Source organism: Peromyscus leucopus, chromosome 22, assembly GCF_004664715.2.
Source record: "Peromyscus leucopus breed LL Stock chromosome 22, UCI_PerLeu_2.1, whole genome shotgun sequence".
Lineage (NCBI taxonomy): Eukaryota > Metazoa > Chordata > Mammalia > Rodentia > Cricetidae > Peromyscus > Peromyscus leucopus.
In genome coordinates, this window is record NC_051081.1 from 48466398 (window position 1) to 48486101 (window position 19704).

Here is a 19704-nt window from a genome sequence, read left to right on the forward strand (position 1 = left end):
GAGATAAGAACACTTAAATTATTTAGTATTAAATACTGAAACAATTATAATATCAAGCTAACTTTCTTTAGTAGTGAACCATGTCATTGTCCTGTCATATTATTTCCAAGACAAGAGGAAAAAGAACCACACCTGGCTGGCCACAGTTACTACAAAACATTTCATAAAGTCACTATGACCATTCATACATTTAATCATCCTCTTCCCCCACCCCCCATTTCAAGAAAGATGACCGGAAAAGGTCCTGGCAGATGCCAATACCAAAGGAAAATGCTTTCATGTTTGTTTTCAGTGTCTTTATCCCGTTGACATGCTAGAAGATACTCTTTGAGGTTGGGAGGAAGAAGAAAGAAAATTGGACACTAATCTGTAAGCTCCCTAGGAGTTCCAGGAAGAGGAACAGAGGGAAGAGAGAGCAATGGCCCTCAAGAAATCATCTAGAGAACGTTCTAGAATGGTAGAAGATTCTAGATCAAAAGGATCCTATGATCCAGCACGATGAAAAGAAAAAAGATACAAACCGAGGTGTGTAGCCACAAAATATTAGGTCACCAACGAGGAAAAGAGAGGAAAGGAAGTCACAGTCTAGATTTGAAATGACCCTAAATGGCTCTGGTTTCCCAACAGCAACACCGGACACGTGAAATAACAACATAATGCCCTTGAGATCCCAAGGGCACTTTCCTACCTAGAATTGTATACCCCACCGAGATCCAAAGAAAAGAAGAGGGAACCCCTCTTTAGAAATTCAAGGTCTCTAGAAGCGACAAGGAATTGGAGGTCACCATCAAGTGTGCAGCCACGGGGCCTCCAAACAGGGGACACAATCCACCAGACGGTAAAGGTGCTCACAGGTGCCAAGGACAACAGGAATGGAGTCACGCGGCCACAGGGGACACAGGGCTCCAGGAAGGATGTCCCAAGGTGACAGACTGGACCGTATGGTGTCTTACACCACGATGGGAGCTTTTCAAACTCTACCAAAATAAGAGGCTAGATTCACAAGGCCTTAAAGTCTGGAAAAGAAAGAGTACCTGCAGGGAAAGGAGATGAACTACATGGGAGGAGCAGTTTTCAAAGACCGTAAGTCTACAAGCAGTACTGACCCACCGGCTTTGAAAGATGAAGGAAAGCGAGGGCGTGTGCACCTGTCTTGGGCATGCGTGAGTCCGGGTACACGCAGGTCTGTCTGGATGTGTGCACGTCACTGTTTATTGGATGTGTGAATTCGGGTGCATGCATATGCGTTGATGCATATATATTTGATAGAGGGTTGGATGTGAGTGTGTGGTGTGTGTGTGGTGTGGTGTGTGTGTGTGTGTGAAAGAGAGAGTGTGTGTGTATGTGTGTGTGTGTGTGTGTGTGTGTCTGTTCAGGGTGTGTTTATAGAAAGATGTGTAATTGCTACAGGATATATAAGAAAGCTAAATTCTCATATTCTACAGTAAGAATGAAAAGATGGTCTAGAAACATATGAAATACTGCAGTATAGGCATTATTTGGAAATAAAGAAGCCAATTCCACCCACCCCACCCCCAAAAAAGAAATGGTTCCTTGGGCCAGTGCTGTGGGATGTCTTTCTGTATGCTGTGAATATGTGTTGCTACAATTGGTTGATAAATAAAGCCGTTTGGTCTATGGCAAGTCTGCTAGGCAGGAAACTGAAGAGAGAGACAGGAAGAAGAAAGGCAGAGGGGAGAGAGAAAGACGCCAGCATAGCCATGAGAAGCAAGGTGTAAAATACCGGTAAGCCACAGCCACGTGGCAATTTATGGATGAATAGAAATGGGTTAATTTAAGATAGAAGAGCTAGCTAGCAAGAGGCTTGAGCCATGGGCCATCCAGTTCATAACTGATCTAAGCCTCTGTGTGTTTACTTGGGTCTGAGCGACTGCAGGACTGGGCCCACATAATCCTCATTGCAGAAACCTGTGCATCACAGCAACAAAGAACACACAAAAACATAAAACTTCAGTTCAGCTGTTTTATTCATTCACTTCCATCATTTTCCAGTACATTTTTTTAAAACATTTTTTTTTTTTTTGGATATGCAATGCATGCTCGTGTGCACATCCGTAGAGGCTAGAACTCAACATCAAGTGTCTCCCTCTGTTACTCTCTGTCTTTTTTTTTTTTTTTTGAAGCAGGACCTCTCACTGAGTCTGAAGCTCAACAAACACCAGTAGGCTACTGAAGGAACTATAGAGATCCTCTTGTCTCTGCCTCCACAATACTGGGATTACAGAGGGCAGCTTTTTAAGTGGGTCCCTGGGATCCAAACTCAGGCCCGCAAGCTTGCACAACAGGAACTGTACTCACTGAGCCTTCTCACCATTTTATAGTATAAAACGTATGTTTTATAGTATAAACAATACATAAGAACACTTTAATCCACGCATTAAATGTGTAAGTCAGTAAATACGCTTTAGATACACATTACGAATACATACTTAGATTTGTTCTCTTCATGCCCCGTGGGGCTGAGCTACTGAAGACCCCAGACACCAACCACTCAGAGAAGGCAGGTGTGAGGGGAAGCGGCAGTGAGGTATGGAGGATGAAGCGTGGGACGGTGACAGTGTTTGGGTGCAGCCTACATCAGATGAGCCCAGCTGGGGTTATAATTCAGGTCCCCAGCCAGGATGTCCCCCCCTGTGACAATCTAGAACGTCTTTCAGCTGACTTTCCTCCCCCAGGTATTGACCGAAGGCCCTTACTGCTCTTTGCTCCAATCACAGGCGAGAGGAAATTTCCCGAGAAAATCAGGGAGCAGGCTGCACACCGCTGTTTTTCCCTCTAGAGCACAGGCCCGTTCGGCCACCGTTTCTACATGGCCGTCCTTCAGCTAAGGCTTCAGCCGGAAGTCAGCACTGCTCCTTCTCCTCCCCTCCCCCCCAGGAAGCTGCCGGCATCTCCACATGGGCCTGGATTTATTCTCCCAAAAGCCACAGAGACCCGTCCCTGCCTACCAGCTCCCCTGAAGGGCCGCTGCAGAAGCAGGAAAGAAGCTTATTGTTGTTCCCATCCCCTCCCTCGGTCCCCATCTCCCTCTGAGCCTGAAATAATTGCCTATGGAGAAAGGTCCTCTCTCCACCGTCCCGGCCACCCCAGGCTCCTAGAGACGGCACCACTTGCCTCAAGACTATCAAAGCCCAAGTTCAGAGAGTTGGTGTGTCTCAAGTCACAAATGCTTCTGGCCTGATCTCTGCCTGCCCTGCTCCTGGGAGAAGCAAAGACCATTCATTCTCCTCCAGGATCACAGTCTGACCCGACAGCCCGGTGCTTCCATGGTCTAAGCCTGTTGCATGGCCGAAGTGTCTCATTCCCACCTCGTGCTAAGAAAACACGGACAGGTTGCAAACCTGCCCTGAAACATCCTTCAGTGATACAGGCAGTACAGGTCGTCAGTGTGAGCACTGATGGTGTATGTTGCCTTGGCAAGGGGTGGGCAGAAGCCACCTTCCAGGGAAAGGGACAAGGGGGGGAAGGGGGGCAGAAAATTCTATCTCGGCTTAATGTCGCCAGGCCTCCTGGCACAGTTCCAGCCAGAAAGGATTTTTAGGGAACCTAGTGAGATGGCATAGAGAGATGGGGAAGCATGAAGATGTCGCCCTGTGTAAGGCTGTGGAAGGGGCCCCGCTGGCTTCCACGTCTGAAAACGGTGAGGGGCCAGCAGTGGTCTCAGCAATGCAGGAAGCAGCAGCAGCAGCAGCAGCAGCAGCAGCAGCAGCAGCAGCAGCAGCGCAAGGCTGGCATGAGTGACGCCAACCAACCAGGCCTCCCCGGCCCTCCAAGTCCTCACCCAGCCCTGCAAGGCAGCTCCCTACATGGGGCCTCCTCCCATGCACCCCCACCCCTGTCCAATCTCCCCTACACCTTGAAAAGAAAAGCCGGGCTCCCAGATCAGGCCCTGTGCATGGCTACCCACTGGCTTCCCTTCTCAGCCTTCCACCTGCCCTCTGTTCGGAATGCAGGCCAAACACACCTCGGGGCTCCCTCTGACTTCCAGCTCTTTCTGAAGACACAACCCCAGAATCTCTGCCTGCCTCCGATACCATAGATGAGGGTGGGCAGAGAGGCAGCCCAGGGGCCACAAAGCCCCCAAAGTCTCACTGTAGCACCCTACACTCCAGCTACCATCAACTCCGACTCCATCTTCCAACTTGTGAACAAATTCTGACTAGAACAATCCTCCAGACAACACCCAAAGACAGGATGGCTTTGTGTCCAATGAGCCCAAAGCTTGCGTATATGCGCATGCGTACTTTCGTGAACGCACACTCACACGCCTGCTTAGGGAACGCAGGAGTCGGTTCTCTCCTTCCACCTCATGGGTCTGTCTGGTGGATCAAACTCAGAATGCCAGGCTCAGCAACACGCGCCTCTACCCTCTGAGCCACCTCAGTGACTTGAGCCCAACATTTAGAACAGGACAGAACAAAGCGATGCCGTCCGAATATGACATGCTCATCCCTCCTAGTCATTTCCAGCAGGCTTTGGTGGCTCCAACACTGCTCCATCAGTAGCAAGCTCTGAATATATGATATGTCAATCAAGGCACTAAAACTGCAGAATTGCATCCCATAAACTCTTTGGCGGCCCCGCTGGCAGGAAACGGGAGCATTCGAATGGAGATTCCCCGATCTGCCTTGCAGGAACTATGAACGCCACAGGTGCTATGGAGGAAAGAAAGTGGGGGCTGGGAAGGCACCCCGTGACCAAGCTACAAGCCCTCCTCCCGTGAGCCTGCCCAGCCCGCGAGGAAACCGCGCTGATTCATGCGCCTTTTGCAGACATCTGTTCACAGAAGGTCAGGGTGATTTTTTTTTCCCCTTTTGGAGAACTTTGAGTGCTCTCAAAAAGAATGACCAAGAGAGCAGCTTTTCATTCTGGCCACGGCGAGCGGTCAATGGAAGCACAAAGCCGGGGAAGACGTCACTGGAAAGCCCCCCTCTCCAGGCAGGGCCAGCAAAGCGGGCTTGGAAAAAAAAAGTGTCTGAAAGTTTCCTTCGTCTGCCCTTTGTGAGAGCCGCGACTGTGGCTTTTGCATCCACCTTGCGCAAAAACACATCCTTTACCTCCTTAGATACCACAGCAAACAGCACCGAGGACATAATTAAGTGAGCTTCCCTCGGCTTACAGATCTCACATTCTCACAAAAGCAATGCCCTGCAGCTTACAGGGCATTACAGCTTACAGATTTGCTTACCCCCAACGCATACTGCCATACATAAGCAAAAGCCACCGACAGACCTCTTCAACCCCAACGTCAAATCCACCATACCTCACAGAAAGCTGGTCACTTCAGGCAGCCCCTAAACCAACCAGCTAAGAGCGGGTCGCGAATCCCCCCCCCCTCGCCCCGTAAGGGCGGGAAGCACTCAGTGGCTCCCCGCCTTCCTCAGCCCCTGCCTTTGATCTGCCTTGGAGAACAGGGCACAGGACAGGACAGAGTAGGGCCACTCTGTTCCACCCTGATGCACAGTGGGGAGCCCCCGGCCCGGCCCCGGGGGAGGGGAGGGGTGGCGGTTGACCTGACACCACAGCTCAGGAGCCCTGACACTGAATGGTATCAGGACTGGTATCTGCAGCCACACCACGGCTCCAACCGCTCCCCACAGAAAAGAAAGGGGACTTGGCAGTGGCTCCATCTGCCCCCGCTCCTGCTGGGTCAGTGTTCTCAGAACAGAAGCTCTTGTGGGTCACTGTGCTCTCCCAGCAGGTACATAACAACTCATCCGTCTAACCACAGGCAGGTCCAACTGGTCCCTCTTCAACCATGTGGAAGTTTCTGTACTCGGGAGAACAAAACCAAGCATGCTGGTGTGGGAGAGCAAAGGGTAGCGACCAGAGCTGCTGCGCTGTGCGGGGCAGTGAGAGGACAGGGAGTATACCGAATGCAGCAGTGGCGTGAACCAGAGGCAACCAGTGTCCCTCAAAGTCACCACCTCCTAAACACGGGGTACACCCCCCGCACCAGGAACTCCCTTGAGAATCGCAAGAGGCGTAGATCTTGTATTTTTATTGTTTCTTTCTGTGCAGGTGTGTCTGTATACGGGGACACATGTGTGTGGAGGTCTGGGGACAAACCACATTTGGCTTTTCCGTGGGTTCTAGGCATCTGAACTCAGGTTGCCAGGCTTGCCCTGTAAGAGCTGTCTGTCAACCACGGAGCAGTTCCCCTGGCCCTAAGGGCAGGTTTCAGTTCTCATTTGCATCATCTGTTTCTACTACTATACCAGTCTTTGAGAAAACCCCAGCTGGTATCCAGAGCCCTCTGTACATTCTATACATTGCTTTTATGAATCCAGGACTGAAGATCAAACCCTAATTTTAAAAAGAGGGAACCAGGGAGGTGAGAAGCAACTTTAATCGTTATTTCCCTACAGTGTCAGCAAAGGTAGCTGTTCCTAGATGTTTCTGAGTGCCATTCCCAAAAGTACCAGGCACCGCCGGTGGAATTAAGACACCCACCCACCCTCATACCTCCATCCCCCCCCCACCCCTGCTTGAGCAATGGCTCCTAGGGAAGGTGGCATCCAGACCACCCAGTCATACACTTCTGGGGACTGTGAGGCAGCGCCCCCTGGTGGTGGTCCTGCTTGACAAGATTCCGGAACCCTGAAGCAGCTTCCTGGGGTGTCTGCCTTCATTCTCCTTCAGAGGAGGAAGGAGAAGGACCACCCCACATAAAGCACCTGTGGCCTTCTGCCAGAGCACTGTTGGTAATGGTGGGAAGCCGGGAGCTAAGGAAACATCCAAGAAGGAGGAATATATTAGGTAACCTATAACACCCACATACACTGAAAACTATGCATGAAGGCATTGCAAATAACCGACCTTCGTAGGCTATAACATTCAGCAAGAGAATGATTTATAGGCTGAGGATATGGCTGAGGAATGGAGAGTTTACCTAGAGGCCACGAGTTCAGTCCCCATGCAAGGATACAAGGAAGGAAAGAAAAAAGGGAGGGAGGGAGGGAGGGAGGGAGGGAGAATGAAAAAGATTCAACACCGCTACTGTGGGACTGGAGAGATGTCTTGGTGGTGAGGAGTACTTGATCTCTTACAGAGGACCTAGCTTCGATTCTCAAGACCCACATGGTTGCTTTCAACTGCCCTTCATAACTCCAGTTCCAAGGAATCTAATGCCCTCTTCTGGCCTCTGTGGGCATCTGCACACACATGGTTCACAGACATACACATAACATAAAATTCCCATAGCTGGATATTGTATGCTTTGAATTAACACATAGGTGTATAGACATACATTAAAATATATTCTGATTACTGCCCCCATGAACTGTAACACAGACACAGTTCAACAGCAGTTTGTTTACCATGCATTCCGGGTCTAGGGACTGGGTTTGTACCCTTACTTATTAGATGTTCAACCTTGCGCAAGTCAACCATTATGCGCCTCAGTTTCCCAAATCTGAAAAATAGAGTGAAAAGAAACCCCCGCTTTTTGAGGGGTACTACGTGGATTCGTAAGTTAGCACGCACAGAGAGCCTGCAGCGGTTCCCAGTACATTAAAACACTGGACACCACAGGGTCACGGCAACAATCATCACCTCTAAGAGCTCAATCTGTGAAGACGCAGAAATCATAAAGGGGCTGGCAGACAACTCGCGGCAGCTGCCTCCGGCGTTTCTAGGCATTTCTCATTTTTGCTCTCATCTGTAAACTTTTTAAGATGGTCTCAGTTAGCATAAGAAGTCTGGCAGAGCAGTTTTTGTCTTCCTTAAGTCTGAGTGGCGGTGGCTTTGCGCTGGCCATGCTTTTCCCTCCCTGTCAAGATAGACATGTGACAGACAACGTTGGGGGGGAACTGCGGGGAGATGGCAAGGCAGAGAGTTTCCCCCTCCCTCCCAAGCAGTGCTGCTGGGGGCGTGGTTGCTGCTGGGGGCGTGGTGCGCTGCTGGGGGCGTGGTTGCTGCTGGGGGCGTGGTACGCTGCTGGGGGCGTGGTACGCTGCTGGGGGCGTGGTACGCTGCTGGGGGCGTGGTGCGCTGCTGGGGGTGTGGTGCGCTGCTGGGGGCGTGGTACGCTGCTGGGGCGTGGTTGCTGCTGGGGGCGTGGTTGCTGCTGGGGGCGTGGTTGCTGCTGGGGCGTGGTGCGACTGCTGGGGGCGTGGTTGCTGCTGGGGGCGTGGTGCAGCTGCTGGGGGCGTGGTGTGCTGCTGGGGCGTGGTGCGCTGCTGGGGGTGTGGTGCGCTGCTGGGGGCGTGGTGTGCTGCTGGGGGCGTGGTTGGTACTGGGGGCGTGGTTGCTGCTGGGGGCGTGGTGTGCTGCTGGGGGCGTGGTTGCTGCTGGGGGCGTGGTGCGCTGCTGGGGGCGTGGTTGCTGCTGGGGGCGTGGTTGCTGCTGGGGGGTGGTTGGCTGCTGGGGGCGTGGTTGCGTGGTTGCTGCTGGGGCGTGGTTGCTGCTGGGGGCGTGGTGTGCTGCTGGGGGCGTGGTGCACTGCTGGGGGCGTGGTGCTGCTGGGGCGTGGTGCGCTGGGGGGGGGGGGGGGGGGGGGGGGGGGGGGGGGGGGGGGTGGGGGGGTGGTGCGCTCTGGGGGCGTGGTGGCTGGGGGGGGGGGGGGGGGGGGGGGGGGGGGGGCGGGGGCGTGGTGCGCTGCTGGGGGTGGTACGCTGCTGGGGGCGTGGTGCATGCTGGGGGCGGGGGGGGGGGGGGGGGGGGGGGGGGGGGGGGGGGGGGGGGGCGTGGTGCACTGCTGGGGGCGTGGTGCACTGCTGGGGGCGTGGTTGCTGCTGGGGGCGTGGTACACTGCTGGGGGCGTGGTTGCTGCTGCGTGTGTGCAGTGGGCGTGGTGCACTGCTGGGGGCGTGGTGCACTGCTGGGCGTGGTACACTGCTGGGGCGTGGTTGCTGCTGGGGGCGTGGTTGCTGCTGGGGGCGTGGTGCACTGCTGGGGCGTGGTGCACTGCTGAGGGCGTGGTGTGCAGCTGGGGGCATGGTACACTGCTGGGGGCGTGGTTGCTGCTGGGGGCGTGGTACACTGCTGGGGGCGTGGTTGCTGCTGGGGCGTGGTGCGCTGCTGGGGGGTGGTGCTGGGGGGCGTGGTTGCTGCTGGGGGCGTGGTGCACTGCTGGGGGCGTGGTGCACTGCTGAGGGCGTGGTGTGCTGCTTGGGGGCGAGGTGTGGCTTGCCCTCCTGATTTACATCTCGGTCCCTCCCTTCGCCATATCTTATGTTGCTCTACCCTGGGGGGAAAAAAAAACCTTCCCCACAAACAGAACGCTAAGGTCATGGGCACAGCCATCCCATCCACCCCTACCACATCAGCTTTTATTTTTTTTCTTCCTGACCACAAACACTGGAAGTAATGACCTTCAAAAGTCAACGAAGTCTCTGTTTATTCGACGGAATGCTCCCGAGACTATGATGATAACCACCATCAACAAGTAAACATGCCTTGAGTTTCACAAAACATGTCCCTGAGCGGTTTCCAAATCACTTTAGGATGCAAGGCTGCCCCAGCACCCACCAGATGCTGCCTGAAGATGGGAGCCATGCACACACACACACACACAACACACACACACACACACACACCTTGCTGTGTGTTCCCCTCTGCCATAAACTCCTTCCTCTCTATGCCTATCACGAACTCCTATTCATTCTTCAATACCCAGCTCAAGCATCTCTTCCACAGTGTGGTGGACCTGCTTCCAGCTCTGAACACAATCTTCCACTCCCTTCCTCCTTCACAGCCCTACTGCTTCCCGTGTAGGCTGCTACACATACATTGATTTCTCAGAACAATCAGTCTGTATGCTCTTCTAACATGGGGGGGATCTTCAAGAGAACGGAGCGCAGATGTGTCCATCCCATGCCCATCACAGTGTCTGGGGAAAGAAAAAAATACCTGTGCACTGGGAGGTGGTGGCACACGCCTTTGATCCCAGCACTCGCGAGACAGAGGCAGGCAGATCTCTGTGTGTTTGAGGCCAGCCTGGGCTACAGAGTGAGTTCCAAGATGGCCAGAGCTGTTACACAGAGAAACCCTGTCTCAAACCCTCCCCACCCCCACCCCCCCACCCCGTCATATATGCAAGTTCTTGACTCTGAGCTATGACCTCACACAACAAAGGGTATTTGGAGGAGCTTATTTGCAATGACTGCCTTCATTAGGAAAGGAGAATGGGAAAGGAAAAGGAGGAGCTAAGAGCCCAGAGCTACAACAAAACAACAAAACCATGCTCCAAATACCCATATTTAGGCAAACTATGAAAAGCCTATGAATTTCTTGGGCATAGCCAGCAAGTTAAGAAGATGAAATAAATTGTGTACACCGAATTGGTGTGACCTTTTGTGGGGGCTTACGAAAATCCAGGGCCCTAGTGTTCCCATCTAGTTAGACTGCGCTCAGCCCCTTCCCTCAAGTTGGTGAATTCCAGACTGTCTAGGATAAAAAGTACGAAGAACTCATTCAACACATTTTCATCGAGGAATGCATTATTTACCTTTCATTTATACATAACTCGATCAACTGTCATCCTATGGGCTAGGTGCAGATAGAACATCCTTTTCTCTAGAAATGCAGCCAGCTGAAAGAGATTGACAAACAGAAATTTACAATGACAATGAGTTTCTGCCTCCACACCTGACCCCCCCTGAAACCATCATTTTTTTTTTTTTTTTAAATCTAGTTTGGGTGCCTACGGGATAGCTCAAGGGGTAAAGGTGATTGATTGCTGCCAGGCCTAACGACCTGAGTTCAATCCCCAGGACCCACATATTAGAAGAGAAGAACCGGCTCCCATAAATTACCTGCTGACTTTTCATGTGACTGCTGTGGCATGTGTACACACACACACACACACACACACACACACACACACACATGCATCCACGCAGATAAACGCAGTAAGTTCTTTCTGAGACAGAGTCTCACTCGGCAGCCCTGGCTGGCCTGGAACTCACGATGTAGAACTCACAGAGATGTGTGGGCCACTATGGCCGGCAAAAAAAAAAAAAAAAATAAAAAAGATGATCATGTTTATTTCTTTGTAAGCTTTAAATGGGGAGTTGTTTTTGAGCCACACATTTTAAGGGAAGCTGACAGACAGAGAGAGAAGTTCAGGCTCACTGAACTTCCGGAAGCCAGCGAGTACACCCTTAGCTTCAGCGGGTGGAGTACACTGAGCTACCCATGCCTGCCTGCAGCAAGTCTGGGAACGGGAATCTCTCCAAAGCCATCTACCAGGTCTCTGGAACCCACTCCTAAGGCCACATGCTAAACTCCCAGAAACCAACATCACCCCCCAAATGCTCAGCAGGGTCATCATCCTGCCAACCCAGTCAACCCCTGGGAACAAGTCTGCCTCCAAAGGCCTCCAGAATACCAGCAGATTCTGTCCTGGGCCCCCAAAGCCACACCTGTCGGTTGCCCTCATTCCTAAACACACTGGAAAAATCCAAGGGTCACCCAGCATTCAAGGAGAGAATGAGACACAAGAACAGCACCCAGAAGCGACAGAAGTATCCGAAGAGCCCGGGACACAGCAAGGAGCTTTAAGAACGAAACTTAAAAACAGCTACTGTCTTCAGAGAGATTGGGGGTCAGATTCATCTTCCTATACAATCCTTGCATGAAAGGACTGCCAGAAATATTCTCGGAGGGCCCCAGGGAGGTGACACAGCTCATTTGGGTCCCTGTGGAAGGACCCAGTGTGGACAAGGCAGCACATGGGAGAGGCGGGGAACAAAACCACTCACTTCCCACACTCAGGTCATCAAGAGTTCTACATCGTATTAGTGCCCCCCACCCCATGCAGCCAGGCCTGCTACCATGCTTGCTTTGGAAGGTCCAATTCGTATGACCATATTGACATGTGAGGAGTAAAGGGAACACCTCTCGATTTGCATGTGTGCGTGCTTAGGAGTGATGTCCTCTCCAAGATCTACGAAGGTAAGTGGGGTCTAAATGGCACCTAGCTGGATTGGGCTACACAGGAACACACAAAACCCATGCACGCACCCACCAGCTACCCCAGCCAGCATCTCGTTATGAGACCTGCCCTGCACATGGGGTATTAGAATTTCCCACAGATTTCTCTGCTCCCTTCCTCCACGAAAGCATAATAACACGGGCTACTTCCAATGCCCACCTGAATGGGTACGACTTCATCACATTCACTTGGGTCCTTCAAGGTTATCATTTTGTATTTATTGTAGGGTTTATATATATTCCTTAACCATTTGCCCATGTGTAAGACATGCTGCCTTTTTTCTTAGGATTTTATCTCTCTTTAAAATGTGCCACTGATGAGATGTTTGATCGCTCTGTCTTTAACCCCATCCCAATAAATGAAGGTGTTTTTTTTTTTAATCAGTCTCGCATGGTGCAATGATTTTTTTTTTAAGAACACACACATATTATAAGACAAATGATTGTCTCTCTGTATTCTTTTCACCCCCCTCTTGGCGTCAGAAAGTATATCTGTGGTCTTGCATACAAGATAAGAATAGCATGCTTGCCTGGCATGCACAGCGCTCTGGTTGCAGGCCCCAGCAGAGTAGAAGCCAAGGTTATATGCCTATCATCCCAACACCCTACAGGTAGAGAGAGGCAGAGGGTGAGAAGTTCAAGGTCATCTTTGATGTTACATAGTAAGCTCAAAGCCAGCCTGAAAGTTACCAGACCCTCAAAACACACACACACAACTTAAGTTTCTGATTTATGTGTCTATGTGAAGAGCAAGGGATGGACCAAAACGCACAGCATGCCGGTGTTGGTTTTTAAGAAAAAAAAAAAAAGCCTCCATACAAATTCCACCCCACACACTCCTAATCCAAAACCTTTCCACTCCTGCTTGGCCCTCTGCACTGAATCTCTTCTTAGGGTGGGACTAATACTGCCGTTTGGTCCTACAAAGGAAAGTTCTGACACTCCATGCCATTTGGTCTCTTTCCTCCAATGAATACAAAAAGGTCAAACCTCACGGTGAAAAACCCCCCCCATCCCCCGGCATCGGTTTGCAGGAAAGCAGACTCCTCCCCAGCGAGGCTTTGGGACATCTGTGCTTGGGTTCCAGTCCCAGCCTCCTCACCCGCTGTTACCTTGTGACCCATAGCAGACCCCGAGTCTCTCTGACCTCCAGCCCCTTGGCAGCCTGCGGAGTTAACGAGGTTTCCTTGGGGGCTCTGCGGGGATTAAGCAGGATGACGCACTTCGCCGCGGCTGCCGTCAGTATCTGTCCTTTTTCTAAAAGGTTTATTTATTTTACGTGTGTGAGTATTTCGCCTGCACGTATGTCTGGGTACTACGTGCATGCGCCCGGTGCCCATGGAGGCCGGAAGAAGGGGTGGGATCCCCCGGAACTGGAGTTGCAGACAGTTGTGAGCCACCATGTGGGCGCTGTGAATCAAGCCTGGGTCTTCTGCAAGAGACCACGGAGCCATCTCTCCAGCCCCTCTCCATGTGTTTAAGATGAAGATTATCAGTCTCTCTGTGAGCCATAAACACACTTCCTCCTCTGCCTTGTGTTCTTTGCCGATTTACCTACTGAACCCCCACCCCATCTCTTTTGAACCTAGAACTTAGAAACAGTGTGGGAGGGGCGAGTCATCGGGAGGTCAGGACACCTCGGAACTGCTGGGACCCATTCTTCGGGTCCATTTCAGCCCGTCTCCCTCTCTTTATAGTCTTTTTCTTCCATAGCGTTTGAATTCACTTCTCACTTACTCAAACATTTAGGGGTGACCACTCCAGAGCCATCCATCCATTTTCTCAGCAAAACGGGGTCTAAAATACCCTTAGAAGATTGGGGAGGCCGGGCAGTGGTGGCACACGCCTTTAATCCCAGCACTCGGGAGGCAGAGGCAGGCGGATCTCTGTGAGTTCGAGGCCAGCCTGGTCTCCAAAGTAAGTTCCAGGAAAGGCGCAAAGCTACACAGAGAAACCCTGTCTCGAAGAAGAAAAAAAAGAAGAAGAAGAAGATTGGGGAATTGAAAAGTTCCAAAAGTTGACGAGACCCTAAGGAACCTCTGACAAACCCTGGCACGTCGTAGACACTCAGCAGACAATCTGCTGCAATCTGCCAGGAAACTGTCTATAACAAGATGAATAAGCCACGCCCCCGTCCCAGCAGATCTCCAGCGTCACTCACAGGACACGCTCTGCACCCACTAACACAGCTCAAGGCTTCGAAGATGGACTGACTCCCTCCTTCTACGGATGCAGACAGGCTTGGGCAAGTATCTCTGGCTGAGAAACAATGAGTCTGCTATGAACTCTTGCCACCGGAGAGGAGGCACAGGCTGGCTGCGTTGACTCATCCCTGCCAGCTGCTCCAATTAGCTGCATTCCAGGCGGCTCGAGGTCACAATGACCCAGCTGCCACAGTTTTGTTTTGTTGTTGGTTGTTTTTTTTTTTCTTTTTTATCTCCGCTCCCCCTCCCTTTAATACAGTTCGCCATGCATCTTCCAACAAAAACTAAAAGCTTAAGAAGAGATAAGTATCCCGTGGCTTTTGCTCAAAGCAACAATGTTACGAACCCTGCCCTTGAGACGCAGGTCCCATGAACACTTTCATGTTTCTGGCTACAACTGACCATGAGTATAATTTTCAGGGACACTACACACACACACACACACACACACACACACACACACACACACACACACACATAATTCTTCAATAAGAGAACTTTTTTTTTGAGACCAGTTTCTCTATGTTACCCTGGCTGTCCTGGAACTCTCTCTATAAACGAGGCTGGCCTCAAACTCAGAGACCTGCCTTCCTCTGCCTCCTGAGTGCTGAAATTAAAGTTATGTGCCACCACTGCCTGGCTAATTTTTTTTCCCTTGTAATAACAGAACTATTTGCAAGAGATCTTACCAACCACCCAACATGGAGCACACGCAAGTACCATTAGTATTTCTGAGAAGGTTCTCCTAGAAGCAAGCAATAAGAGAATGGGCGTGGGGGGGGGGAGAATTAATAACCCTGAATATCAGATCCTTGCCAAAACTTTCCAGAAAAGTAAATAAATAATTAAGGTTTTCCACATTATTCTTGTTAGTGTTAGCTCATCACCAAGGCTGGTTTCTACACATTTAAGGTGATATATTCAAATATATGCAAAATACATGAAATAGTGATAGCAGTGAGCACACACTTCCGGGGGGGAAGCCTTGGCACTCACATCTTTAGCACTTTACATAATTGTGACTGTCTGTTTTTTGAGCCATGTCTCATTAGGCCAGGCTGGCCTGGAACTCACCACGTGAGACTCAGGCCACTATTGTTGGTTGTTGTTGTTGGTTGTTTGTTTTTTACTTTTATACAATGAAGGCTCTGGCCCCCACCAGCAATTTCAAAACAAGCACCCGGGTTATCCCTGGAAAGCTCTCACATTCTTTACCTAGTCAGACTTCCCAAGTAATCAAGAATCTGAATTTTATGTTTTTGCTGTTGACTTTTTTAATTTGAGGCGGGATTTCTCTATGTAGCCCTGGCTGTCCTGAAACTCACTCCGTAGACCAGATTAGCCTTGAACCTCTGCCTCTGCCTCCCCAGTGCTGGGATTAAAGTTGTGTGCCACCATACCTGGCCTGAATTTTATATTTTATTCTTCCCTTGTGTTTCTGCTTATGCTTCGAATGGTTTTCAACGCAACTCTCACTTAATGTTTAGCTTAAAACTTAACATAGACTTAATCTGATGGTTTGTTTTTGGTTTTTTTTTTCCTGCTTTGCAAAGGTCAACTTTAATATATGTAGGAATGCCTGAGGGGGTCTTGTTAGAATTCTGGTTTCAATAGACCTGAGCTAGGACTGAAAATACCATTTCTTTCCTTTTAAAACAAAATTATTTATTTAGTAGAGAGAGGCATGTGGGTGTCACAGCACCCCGGGGATCAGGTTCCGTGGAGGTCAGAGGGCAGCTTTCAGGAGTTGGCTCTGGCCAACTTCTCCATCATTGAGGCAGGGTTTCTCTCATCATGCGGTGTACTCCCGACAAGCCTGTCAATTCTCCCATCTCTGCCTTCCACCTCACAGTAGGAATGCTAGGCTCGCAGATGGACAACACAGCATCTGGCTTTTTGTGTGGTCTCTGGGGGTCGAACTCTAATCACCAGGCTGGCGCAGCAAGCAGGTACAGTATCTCTAACAAGCGACTTAAATTTTAGTTTTAGGCACGCAGCATGCCATTCCGTTTCCCTCTCCTACAATCTGCAGGAGTGCGCTTGGGCTGCGCACGTCTCCTAAGACTGGCTTTTCGCTTCATACAAAGCCCTCAGGTTTACCCACGGCGCTGCGTCCGCCTATCAGGGTCTCCTCATCACTGCTGTGTAGGATGACACTGTACGATTTATTCTCCCCGTGGACAGCTATTTCCAGTGCTTGCTTGCTCGTGGGTTACCGCAAATGACCCTTAGAGAAGCATTCTCGGGTCATCCCCATCATGAACACAGGCTATGGAGTTGTGTGGGCTACACAGATAGCATCCCCAAAAGTGTAGCGTGGGCCCAACCTATATTCCCGCCATCAGTTAAACGATTCTCTAGGTGCCCCACATCTTCATCCACTCTGGCCCACTATCAACTTTTCTCACTTTTGCATGCCGATAACATGTGAAATGGTGGCTGACTATGATGGGGTTTTTCCTGTTTTTTTTTTGGGGGGGGGAGGAGCGGAGCGGTGGTATTTTGTTTTTGAGGTAGAGTCTTACATATCTGAGACTAGCCTCCAATTTGCTATGTAGCCGAGGATGGCCTTGAACTTACCATGCTTCCGCCTCCCAAGTACTAGAATTACAGGCGTGCACCACTAGAGTGCTAGGATTTAAGTCTCAGGGCTTTACACACGCTGGCACACCACCAGCTGAGCTCCAGCCTCCCCCTCCTCCCCACCCCCCACCCCCACAGTGTGGTTTTGATTTGCTCTCCCTTCCTTGCAGGTGAAATCCAACATCTTTCATGCTTTTGAACCATCCGGTTCTCTCTTGTCCCTGTCTACATTCCTAAATTATCCCTAGAATTTCTCTTTCCAAATGTAAAAGAAACATCTCCAGTATGAACGCCTCACTTGCACTCTGGCTCAGTCCCTGACTGACAGTCTCCTTTCTCTTTTTACTGGTTTATAGGTTCTTTCCTCTGAGGGGCATGAGGGACTCTTCTCCATCTTCACAACTTTACTGCAGATTTCTCAGCTTCTTTATATCTTTTATAATTCCTTCCCATCACTTTCAGATAAGGCAGATTTTGCAGATCCTGGCAAATGGGAACTTCAAAGTTACTGTATATATGGGGGAATATATATATATATATATATGTATATATATATATATATATACACACACATACACACACATATACAGATACACACACACACACACACACAGAGAGAGAGAGAGAGAGAGAGAGAGAGAGAGAGAGAGAGAGAGGATTTAGGCTGGCCTCGAACTCACCTGCCTCTGCCTCCTGAATGCTGGGATTGAAGGTGTGGGCCACCATGGCTTCTTTTTAAAGTCACAACTATATACTACAATTCTGCACCTCCAGGGAGAAAGTCACATTTAACAAAGTTAAAGATACAGAGTCAGTTGAGAAAATTGATGGGAACTAATCCTTCATTCCACTTAATTACTGAATGGCTTCTGAAAAGTTGTGTGGCTATCCTTTTTATTTTTATAAGATTTACTTGCCGGGCAGTGGTGGCGCACGCCTTTAATCCCAGCACGTGGGAGGCAGAGGCAGGTGGATCTCTGTGAGTTTGAGGCCAGCCTGGGCTACAGAGTGAGTTCCAGGACAGGCACAAAGCTACACAGAGAAACTCGGTCTCGAAAAAACAAACAAACAAACAAAAAAAGATTTACTTATTTTTATTTTATGTGTATGTTTTGCCTGCATGTATATATGTATGTATCATATGCATGTAGTGCCCTGGAAGAGGGCATCAGATTCCCCTGGAACTGGCATCACAGAAGATTGTGAGCCTCCTTGTGGGTGCTGGGAACTGAGCCCAGGTCCTCTGGGAGAGCAGCCAGTGTTCTTAACTACTTAGCCACCTTGCTTGCTCTTCCTGAATACTCCTCCAGGACAAACATGTATGTACCGGAAAGTTGACAGAGTCCAACTTGTAGCCCTGGCTGTCCTAGAACTCACTATGTAGACCAGGCTGGCCTTGAACTCACAGAGATCCATCTGCCTCTGCCTCCTGAGTGCTGCCTTGTTTGATCTTCTTAAGGACCTTATGAAACAGGTATCCCCACCTCACCCCACGACAGGGTTTCTTTCTGTAACAGGGCTAAATGTCTTGCACTCAATCTGTAGACCAGGCTGGTCTCAAACTCACAGAGACCAGCCTGCCTCTGCCTCCTGAGTACTGGGATTAGAGATAAGCTGGCTTTGGGGAACCCATGCTGGGTTGCCTTGACCAACCTTGGTACAGGGAGCGGAGCTTGGTCCTGCCTCAACTTGATGTGCCATGCTTTGTTGACTCCCACGGGAGCCTGCCCCTTCTGAATGGAGACAGAGGAGAAGTGAATAGGGGGAGGTAGAAGGGAGGTGGGAAGAGGGGATGGGGGAGGGGGCGGGACTGTGGTCAGTATGTAAAATAAATGAAAAAAAATAATAATAATAATAATAAAAAGATATGCGCCTCCATGCCCGGCTCGAGATGCTATTTTTGTTGCTTTTTGTTTATTTCAGCTTTTTTTTTTGTCTTATTTGTTTATTTTATGGTTGTTGCTGGTTTTCTGAAATAGGCACCCACCCTCTAGAAAGGGCTAGCCTGAAACTCACTGCACAACCCAGGCTAGCTTCCAACTTACCACATTGCTGCGTCAGCCTCCCGGGAGCTGGGGTTACAGGTTTGAGCCACCCCAAACAGCTGTAGTAACCCAATTCTAACTAAAGAAACTTGGACTTATTGGTGGTGCTGGGGATGGAGCCCAGGGTCTTGCATATACCAGGCAAGCATTCTACCACTGAGCTACATCTCAGGCTAGGAAAATGCACCTTGGCATACACAGATCAGTTCATAAGAGTATTGGCAGTTGAGATTTCTCCCAGGACAAACAAACTCTGTACATCTAAATGCTCCATGTAGGTTTTCCTGATAGCAAAGGACGGAAAACCACTATCCAGTGCAACCCCTCAGTCCTGTGATAGGAAACTGTGTCATTTTAAAGGCAGAGAGTGGAGTGTTGAATCCCAGGAATTTGTTGCTTTTAGCTAGGATATGCGTACTTTGTAAATTCCTTGCCTCTGGGATACATTAAGAAAGTGTTCTGGCCAGGCAGTGGTGGCGCACGCCTTTAATCCCAGCACTCGGGAGGCAGAGGCAGGTGGATCTCTGTGATTTCGAGGCCAGCCTGGTCTACAGAGCGAGTTCCAGGAAAGGCGCAAAGCTACACAGAGAAACCCTGTCTCAAAAAAAAAAAAAAAAAAAAAGAGCTAAGTAGGACAAGCGTAAGATAAGGCCGAGCATTCATAACTGACAGTAAGTCTGGTTGGGAAGCTGGTTAGCAGTCCAGGAAAGCCTGCTACACGGGACTATTTGCAGAGGTTAACCCTCATAAGAGCTAAAGGGAAGGGAATTTAGAGGGGCTGGTAGACTCTACAGCACTCTGGGATGCTATACTATCAGAAGAGAGGTGGCGGACTTTAGCATCGGGTGGTGCACCCTCCGGGGAGAGCCTGCCCAGTTCCTCAGGGCATCAACCTCACCAATAACCCCTGTCTG

At 50.2% G+C, this 19704-nt stretch overlaps 1 protein-coding gene across 1 annotated transcript in view; it reads right to left on the reverse strand.

Annotated features, from left to right (window-relative positions):
• The window catches only part of Greb1 (growth regulating estrogen receptor binding 1), a 128619-nt gene that overhangs the window by 75480 nt on the left and 33435 nt on the right, over positions 1-19704 (reverse strand). Inside the window, 1 exon segment of the mRNA XM_028877675.2 lies at positions 10472-10555. The gene's annotated coding sequence lies outside the window, so the exon portion shown is untranslated.